Below are 9,971 nucleotides of genomic sequence, written 5' to 3'. Positions count from 1 at the left end.
ATTCCAAACAAAATCCATCATCACTTTTTATGAGCCCTATGTAATTCATTCATAGAACTATAATCCATTCAGTCACATATAATCAATTCTAATTCTGTTCAATCTTGTGTTAGCAATATAATTAACCCATTGGTTTCTCCAATAGAGTTCTAGAAATCTTGACTCAGTACAGTGGTATGGTCTCAAAAATAATTAAGAAATGCCATCAGCCTGGGCCCGCTGGCTCATGCCTATAATTCCAACACTTTGGGAGGTCAAGGAGGGAGGATTGCTTGAGCCCAAGAGTTCAAGACCAGCCTGGGCAACACAGTGAGACCCAGTCTCTACAAAAAATTAGATAACTAGCCAAGCATGGTAGCACACACCTGTGGTCCTCACTACTTGGGAGGCTGAAGTGGGAGGATTGCTTAAGCCCAGGATGTCAAGGCTGCAGTGTGAGACGTGATTGCACCACTGCACTCCAGCCTGGACAGCATAGTGAGACTCTGTCTAAAGAACAAACAAGAAATGCCATCAGAATCTTGTGCCCTAGAAACCTATGACCCAGAGTACCTGAAATAGTCCTTTCCATGGATCTCTGAGACAGTCCTTTTTTCCTAAAGATGACTGGGTACTTCTATATGTTTCCTCTCATTTCTCATATTTAACAAGACATTTTTCTATGCTTCAAATAAAAGTGAGATTGTTGACAAGTGATATGGTTTGTCTGTGTCCCCACTCAAATCTCATCTTGAATTGTAACTCTCACAGTTCCCACATGTCTTGCGAGAAACCTGGTGGGAGGTAACTGAATCATGGGGGGCAGGTCCTTCCCATGCTGTTCTTGTGATAGTGAATAAGTTCTCACGAGATCTGATGGTTTTAAAAATGGGAGTTTCCCTGCGCAAGCTCACTCTCTCTCTACCTACCACCATCCATGTAAGATGTGACTTGCTCCTCCTTGCCTTTGGCTGATTGTGAGGCCTCCCCAGCCATATGGAACTGTAAGTCCATTGAACCTCTTTTCTTCCCTGTCTCAGGGGTGTATGTCTTTATCAGCAGCGTGAAAATGGACAAATACAACAAGTAATTTCAATGTACTTTCCAAGTGAGAAAGGAGTAACCAAGATATAAACATGTAAAATACTGAAACATTCCCTTGATAAGAATTGAGTCCTTGGCTTTATGTGAGAGGAGCTCATTATCACTAGGTGTATTACAAGTTTACTCTAATTTCTCTAATTTGATAGATTTGGAAATAAGAAAGCCTTTGTTCTTCCTTCAAAAAAAATTAATAGTAAAAAATTTTGAACTTCTAAGATTCAATTTTGTGCCATTAATTTTAAAAATGTATCAAGCTGATGTTTTGTGATTAACCTTTTAAGATTCAAATTCAAGGCAATAAGTGAATTTTAAAAATAACACAAGTGAAGGAGTAATAATCTTCAGGAAGCTGAGAGTTGTAGTCTGTAATTCAGGGATCTTGATTCAGTATTCATGTCAAATCTAACCACAAAGACAGACTTGTACGAAACCTAAACTGAGTTTAAGCGAGGGTGAAGGCCGGGTGCAGTGCCTCATACCTGTAATCTCAACATTTTGGCAGGCTGAGGCAGGAAAATAACTTGAGCTCAGGATTTCAAGACCAGCCTGGGCAACAAAGTGAGATCCCCATCTCTACAAAAAATTAAGAAAATTAGCCAGGCATAGTGGCTCATGCCTGTGGTCCCAGCTATTCTGGAGGCTGAGGTGGGAGGATTACTTAAGCCTAGGAAATCAAGGCTGCAGTGAGCCGTGATCACACCACTGTACTCCAGCCTGGGTGACAGAGCAAGATCCTGTCTCAGAAAAATAAATATAAATAAATAAAATGATTAATTAATTTAAAAAAATGAACTGGAAGAAGGTGAGTAATAAAATCTTGCAACTTTGTTCAGTTAAAACAAAGGAAGAAAATTTCCTGGCATCATGCCACAAAAATTTGATTCAGCATTTTTAAAATTTACCTCTACATCTCCTTTTATTTCTATCAACTATAAAGTGGGCTTTTTAAAAAAATAATATTATATTTTCTAAAGTATTTTTCTAAAATAATTTGGTTCTCAAAAAATGCTTTAGCCTATTTATGCCATATGTGCTTTTTCCCCCAACATCAGAATAGAGGCTGGCTGTATAGAGAGGTTCCCGGTACTAAGAAGAAAGAAAAAAATGAAAGGATTGTCTCAGCTATCAATGGGTTGAAAGAAGACTTTTGTTTTAATAAAGTTGAAATTACATCTTATAATGAGTTTTTTTTCTTTTTTACTGGTCAGTCACAGGAAAGGTATCATGCTCTGTTTAGTATACTACATTTTCAAAACAATATTAATAAAACATTTTTTTTTTGAGACAGAGTCTCATTGTCACCCAGGCTGGAGTGCAATGGCACAATCTCAGCTCACTGCAAACTCCGCCTTCTGGGTTCAAGCAATTCTCATGCCTCAGCCTCCCGAGTAGCTGGGATTACAGGCATGCACCACCACGCCCAGCTAATTTTTTGTGTTTTTAGTAGAGATGGGGTTTCACCATGTTGGCCAGGCTGGTCTCGAACTCCTGACCTCAGGTGATGTGCACACCTCAACCTCCTAAAGTGCTGAGATTACAGGTGTGAACCACCATGCCCAGCCAAGAAAACTTTACAGAAGCATTCACCAAAGTGAATACTGGTGAACATAATGCTGCAAACCTTCCCCCCAAAAAGAAGATTCCCAGGGTCAAATAGGATTAGCATATCCTGAATTCTCAATATTCTTGCTACAGTTTCACACTGCACTTAACATATTAAAGGCTCTGGGAAGTCCTAAAAATATGGAAACTTTTTTCATTTTGCTTAGCACACTATTTTCCAATTTTTTTTTTCTTTTTCTTTGTCATAGCAACAATTGTCATTCTGTTCCATCTGATTTTGAAGAACATCACTTTAGGAAACACTAATCCAGAAAAGGACCAGAATGCTGACAATGTCTGTGTTTTATTGGTCACACAGGCCAACCCTCATAAAACATGGGAGGAGACTAGTAAAGGGGGTGAATACCAAGGGGTGGGGATTGCAGGGAGTCCTCTTGGAGGCCGGCTACTACATACTACATCACATTTTGAATAATTCCGGCAAAAAAATTACTATCAGCTCATACTAAAACTCCTCCTGCTTTATACTTTTGCCTAGATTCCATTCCAAAACTTGAATTGTTATATTTGGCAAGTAATACAAAATATCACGTTACATAATAGGTTTGATAGTTTTCAGTATGGATGATAGAGCCAAGCAGGTAGAAAAATTCAGCATAGGGCCACGCAAAGTGGCTCACACTTGTAATCCTAGCACTTTGGGAGGCCAAGGCGGGTGGATCACTTGAGATCAGGAGTTCAAGAGCAACCTGGCCAACATGGTGAAATCCCGTCTTTACTAAAAAGACAAAAATTAGCTGGGTCTCATGGCATGTGTCTGAAATCCCAGCTACTTGGGAGGCTGAGGCAGGAGAATCGCTTGAACCCAGGAGGCAGAGGTTGCAGTGAACCAAGATCGCGCCATTGCACTCCAGCCTGGGGGACAAGAGAGAAACTCCATCACAAAAAAAAAAAAAAAGAAAAAGAAAAATTCAGCATATTCTTTGTATTTTGCGGCTTTGTTAGGCAAGACTATATATCCATACCAAAGACTCTTTGTGGTAGCATGATCAAACACTGAAATAGACGGCCTGAACATCCTGATATTTTTTTGGAGTGACTGATCAAAGGGAAGAGAATGGCTTTCACTGAGCCCAACTTGGTGGGAACTGTTGGCCTCTGGCCTTCTCATTACTGTACTCTAGCCACACTGTCTCCTTTTATAAACTGAGTCCCAACATCATGCATGATCAGTCCTGCCCCATGCTGGGAGTGGAAGAGGAGCTCCGAAGACAGTGTGCCCAGGGTCAAGCTCTATGCTTGGTGCTGGTGTCCAGTTTCTTGTTTCCTGTTGGCCTGGGCCTTCAGCTCTGTCTTTCAACTGTCCTGGAATTCTGGTGCCAGGGTCTGACCTCACTGATGTGGACTTGCTGCCTTGACCCACAAAACCTCCATTCCATGCTGACTCTCAACCCTGCTCCACACTCTCTGAGCTAACTGGCCTCCTTGGACCTGACCTCTGTCCCGCCTCATTTTTTTTTTTCGTTTTCTTTTTCCACGTATATATATATATTATTTTTCTGTAAAATCTCCCAGTTCTTCCATAACTTATAAACGTGATTTATACCGCGGGGTAGATGGGAAAGTGGACAGGGGCAGGGCAGACTGACTGGGGATGGGGAAGCTCCTCTCGCTGCCCTCTTGGAGCAGGCCCAGGCCCTTTGGAGGATGGGGACTCCAGGACATTCCTCCCTGAGGTTGTCTGGCTGCCTCTACCCCTGGTGCTCAGAATCCTGTGTGCCACTCAATTCCGGAATCCCTTCCGGGACCGACCCTAGGCCCACTGGACACGCTGCCCTTGGTACTCAGAATCCCGAAGATCCAGTCGGTTCCAGAATCCCCTTCTCAGCTGCTGGGGTGGTGGGGTCCCTCCTTTCTGCTGTCCGCCTGACCCCAGAGGAGGAAGGGAAGGGAGAGAGAGGGGGGCCCAGGTCTCCCCTCCGTGGCAGGAGGTGGGTGGAGGTAGAATCTGAAGTAGGAAGGGCGTGGAAGGGTCAGGAGGGCTCAGCCAATGGTGAGGCCAAAGCCACACTGTAACTTGTTCTTGTGGTGATTCAGGAAGGCCCCAAGGGCCGGTGTCAGAGGCAGGGGTGGGAGCTTCTTCTCCAGCGTGGCACCCACGATCCAGTTGCTGTCCACAGAGCCTTTGAAGAGGAGGTTGGCCTTGGGCAGGTCCAGCTGGTACCCAAAGGAGACATTGGTGTCCTGCATCCTTGTACTGGCCTCAAACCCCACATCCACCTGCAGCTGGTCACTGGGTTTGTGGTGTTATGTCCAACCCAACGTTACCGTTACCAACCAGTTGTTCAATGTGTATTTCCCAGCTAGAGACATGACAGTGCCCTCCTCCCCAGGCCGTCAGTGGTAGACCAGCTCACTGCCCAGGGCCAGGCAAGGCGTGATGCTCTGGAGGTAGTGGGCTACGAGGATTCCTGAACCCATCAAGACGTCTGGGTTCCCCAAGGTGACATCCACTGTGAAGTCAGAGCCCCAGTACTCCCCATCCACCTGCCACTTCACAAACTTTGACTGCTGGGTCTGGATGGCCATCTTGGACCTGAGGCCGGGGCCCAGCTGGTGAATGACCTGAGCATTGAAGCTGCCACTGTTGTCCATGTCACCCACCAGTACAGGAAATGCCTCTGTGGGACTCAGCTGCTTTGTCCCCATATATGTGACACCAAAATGGTGGTTGGACTCCCTGATTGTGCTGAGGGTTACTGTGTGTGGTTCACCTGGAAATGCTTACTCAATGCTTTGTTCACTGTGAACTTGACACCTTCCATCTACCGCTCCTTGCACTTCCGGTGGCACTCCTCGAATGTGCAGGGGTTGGGCAGGCAGCGGCAGGCCCCATCCTCGGCACCCCCTGCGGCACTGGCGGTTGCAGCTCCGGGGGTCCGCTCCTGGCGCCCAGGCCGCCTCCCAGCGGCGGCAGCGTGAAGCCTGGATGCTAGGGCGGAGGTGGCGGCAGTCCCACGAGGGCCGGCACAGGTGGTGGCGGCGGCCCTGCAGGCAGCGAGCTGACTGCCAACAGGTTTCCCATGGTCACCTGCGAGGGGAGAGGTCAGAGGGCGGAGGTCAGGGCCTGCGCGCCCCAGACTCAGCCCCAGCAAACTCCCGCTCGGCTCAGAGCCCGGGTTCTCACTGGCGGCGGCGCCTGCTCCCGGCCTGTCTTGTCTCATTTAGGCACCTGCTGTGGTTACTTCCTTCTGAGCTGGCTGACGTGGCCCTAGATTGGCACAATCCGGCCTGACACAGTCTGTCTTAATGTGACATGTCCATTGCTTTCCTTAGCCTCCTTTCTGGTGGGAAATTGAATACCATCACATACATTTCCTTATATAAAAGATTGAAACATCGTTATTGTCTATGTCTCCTGTCTGCATTTTTTTAATATTTTCTATTTTTTTCTTATTTTTTATCAGAAATCAAATCTTAGGCAAAATAAATATTTTACATCCTTTTATTTTATTCATTCATCTATTTACTTAATGATTCAAGCTTATATACCTTCCACATACCTGGGATATTTCCCCAACTTGAAAGTTTCCATCCCTATTCACACCTGTCACTCCTCTCCATTGACAGTGGAGTCTGTTGCCTCTCTCTATGAGTCAGGGCTGGCCTATGGTTGCTCTGACCTACAGAATGTGGGAAATGTGGCACCCTGCTGATTGCAGGCCTGGGCTTAAGAAACCTGGCAGCTTGCAGTTTGCTCTCCATGGCCATGAGCTATTGTATAAAAAAATACAGTATATGGTTGGAGAAAAGAAGGCAACTAAGGCAGCAGACATGTGAGTCAGACATATCTAGCCCCAGTCAAGGCGTTCCAGCCACCAACACCATGTGGAATAGAGACCAGCATGCCCTACCCAGTCCTGCCCACGTGGCAGCATCCCACTAACAAGGATCTGGGTTTTGTTGTCTTCAACTACCAAGTTTTGGGGTAGTTTGCAATGTAGCAATAAATAGCATACATTTAAAACATGAAACTTTGAAAGAAACAAATACAAAACTTGTAAATTAGCACCAAAAATATATCCGGGGAATAAAAGCCAACTTCTGGATCTACTGTCTACTCTCAGGACTGAATCATGTTTAATTGGATCCAAAGAAAGTTATTGGTTTTAAAAAAGCAGAGGACGCAGCATCTAGCTTACAGGAAATTAATAAGAAAGTGATTAGTGAAAATTGGAAACAGGTAGGTAGAGAGTAATCATTCCAGAAATTAGAGTAACCCAATGGTTTTCAATCCTACCAATAAACGAGAATCATCTGGGCACCTTTTGAAAGTGCAGATTTCTGGGTCCCATGCTTTAAGATCCTGACTTAAATAATCTGGGGTGGATCAAGAATAGCATTCTGAAATACTGCTGGGGTTTAGAGGGGGACTGTGAAGAATAAAAATAAGCCTGCAGCTGAAAGGCCAATGGTTAGTAATAATGTATTATGTATTTCAAATAGCAAAAAGAGGATTTTAAGGACTCATCACAAAGAAATGATAAATACTTGAAGTGATGGATGTGCTAATTACCTTGATTTGATCATTCTGGCACTGGTTTCCAGTTTCTTGTTTCCTGTTGGCCTGGGGCCCCAGCTTTTTGTCTTTCAACTGTCCTGGATTTCTGGTGCCAGGATCTGACCTCACTGATGTGGACTTGCTGCCTTGACCCACAGAACCTCCATCCCACACGGACTCCCTGCTCTGCACTCTCAGAACTGGCCTTCCTGGACCTGACCTCTGTCTTGCCTTACTAGGTACCTACTGTGGATACTTCCTTCCAGGAAGTATATATTTATGACATACATCAGATTGTACACCATAAATACATACAATTATTATTCGTGAATTAAAAATCAAACTTTTTAAAAATAAAAAATGGGTTTTTTAATTTTTTTTTTTTTTTAGAGACAGAATATCTATTGCCCAGGCTGAAATGCAGTGGTGCAACCATAGCTCACTGTCACCTCAAACTCTAGGGCTCAAGTGATCCTCCTGCTTCAGCCTCCAGAATAGCTGGGACTACAAGTGTGCACTTGCACAGCTAATATTTTATTTTTATAGAGAGGGTGTCTCCCTATGTTGACCTCCCAAAGTGCTGGCATTAGTGCTGTGAGCCACCATGACTGGCCCCTAAAAATGTGTTTCAAACTTGCAAATATATGGCTTTTTGTTTGTTTGATTTTCTGTCTAAATTGCATTGTTATCTGAGAATACAGTCTGTAATTGGGCTAGGGCTAGAAATTTGGGCTATGGCTTTATCTGTCATTTTTGTTGCATAACAAAGAATGAATATTTTATAATATACGAAGCTTATATAAAGTAATGAGACAAATATGCTTTTCTTAACGTGAGAAAAGGACAGGAACTAGTAGTTATGCCTCAAACTAGCCTATAAACATTAAAAAATCCAAATTAAAAACAATACACTGTTTTATCAACAAAATTTGCTAATGTTTATAAAATTCTAACACAGGACCATCGTGTCAGAATGGCCAAAATACCAAAGAATAAGAATTCACAAATAGTGATGATAGAATTATCAATTAGTACCATATTTCAGAAAAGCAGCTGGGCCCTGTATATCAAAGAATGTCCAAAATGTGTATGCCCTTTGACTCAGTAGTTTCACTTTTAAACACTTATTCTCTCAAAATAATAGATACCAACAAGAGATACATATATAATACCTTTATTGGGATAGAAATGGAATACTAAAGTCATAAAAAGGAGGAGGAAGTATATACTCTACCCCAAAAGGCTAATATAGTAAATGTGAGTGATGTCAATGCTATCCGTGCCAACCTAGAAAAGAGTAATACAATGTGTTGTATAACCCTTGGAATGGGAAATAAGGAAATCAATTTTTTAGAATGAGTTTAAAATAAACTCATCATGTGGTGCCTTGTATAGGACATGTTGTAGGTCATTTTAATCAATAACCTTAATGGTTTTACAGCAAATCTGATCCTCACACTGTCTAAAAAATAAACTAAATGAGTAGGAGAGGACTAAGTTAATGTCACATAAATATATAGCTTTATTATAATTAATGTAATATACAGATCTTACAATTCAACAAAAAGTAAATGAATAACATATCCCTAAGACAATCTGGACTAAATGTCATTTTCCTCTGCTTAGCTGTTGAAAGTAATGAAATAATCGATAATTCAAGGTTATTTTCCAACTAGAAAATTTTCAGAGCAGTTATCATCCATTTTGCCGCTCAGCTGTAGAAAAAGTCCAGCAATGTTCCTGTGAAACAGTGGATTCTGAACAGGATAATTTCCTGATGCACCTGCCAGAATGAATTAGCTACCTATTGCACAGCCAGGAACCTGCACACCATGATCTGTTGCATGGAGCTATTTAAATTCTGGTGAATGTGAAGGAAGCCAAATTATTTCCCACAAAATATTGAGGATTGTTAAGTTAAACACACTGAATGAACTTAGGGAAATGCTCTGCCCCAGCCTCTGTTTGCCCAATGGCAGGACATCAACCCTTCCTTACTGGAGACAGCTCTGGCTTGTCAGCCCAGAGCAGGTACCAGCAGGCACCAGAGGAATCTGGGAACAGATTTTACTATCTTCCCACATTTCCCCACCATTTATTTATTTATTTATTTGAGACAGAGTCTCACTCTGTCACCCAGGCTGGAGTGTGGTGGCATGATCTCGGCTCACTGCAACCTCTGCCTCCCAGGTTCAAGCGATTCTCCTGCCTCAGCCTCCCGAGTAGCTGGGACTACAGGCATGCACCACCACACCCAGCTAATTTTTTGTATTTTTAGTAGAGATGGGGTTTCACTATGATGGCCAGGCTGATCTCAAACTCCTGACCTCAGGTGATCCACCCAGCTCGGCCTCCCAAAGTGCTGGGATTACAGACGTGAGCCACTGCTGCCTAGTCCCCACCCTTTAAAATACTAGAACTGAGCCAAGCACAGTGGCTCACGCCTGTAATCCCAGCACTTTAGGAGCCTGAGGCCGGGAGATCCCTTGAGGCCATGAGTTGGAGAACCACCTGGGCAACATAGAAAGACCCTGTCTCTACAAAAATTTAAAAATTAACCAGATGTAGTGGTGCACACCTGTAGTCCTAATTACTCAGGAGGCTGAGGTGGGAGGATTGCTTGGGCCTGGGTGATGGAAACTTCAGTGAGCCATGATTGCCACTGCACTCTAGCCTGGGAAATATAATGAGGCCCTCTCTCTCACAAAAAAAAGAGAAGGAAAAGAAAAAGAAAAAAGAAAAAAAAAGGCTAGGCCGGGTGCAC

General features: G+C 43.6%; 1 pseudogene; it reads right to left on the bottom strand.

Moving 5' to 3' along the window:
• Nucleotides 1–2,292: 2,292 nt before the first annotated feature.
• Nucleotides 2,293–5,731, bottom strand: LOC100453699 (mitochondrial import receptor subunit TOM40 homolog; annotated as a pseudogene).
• Between the last annotated feature and the right edge of the window lie 4,240 nt (nucleotides 5,732–9,971).

Source organism: Pongo abelii, chromosome 4 (assembly GCF_028885655.2).
Source record: "Pongo abelii isolate AG06213 chromosome 4, NHGRI_mPonAbe1-v2.0_pri, whole genome shotgun sequence".
Taxonomy (NCBI): domain Eukaryota; kingdom Metazoa; phylum Chordata; class Mammalia; order Primates; family Hominidae; genus Pongo; species Pongo abelii.
This window is presented reverse-complemented; position numbering and strand designations above follow the sequence as displayed.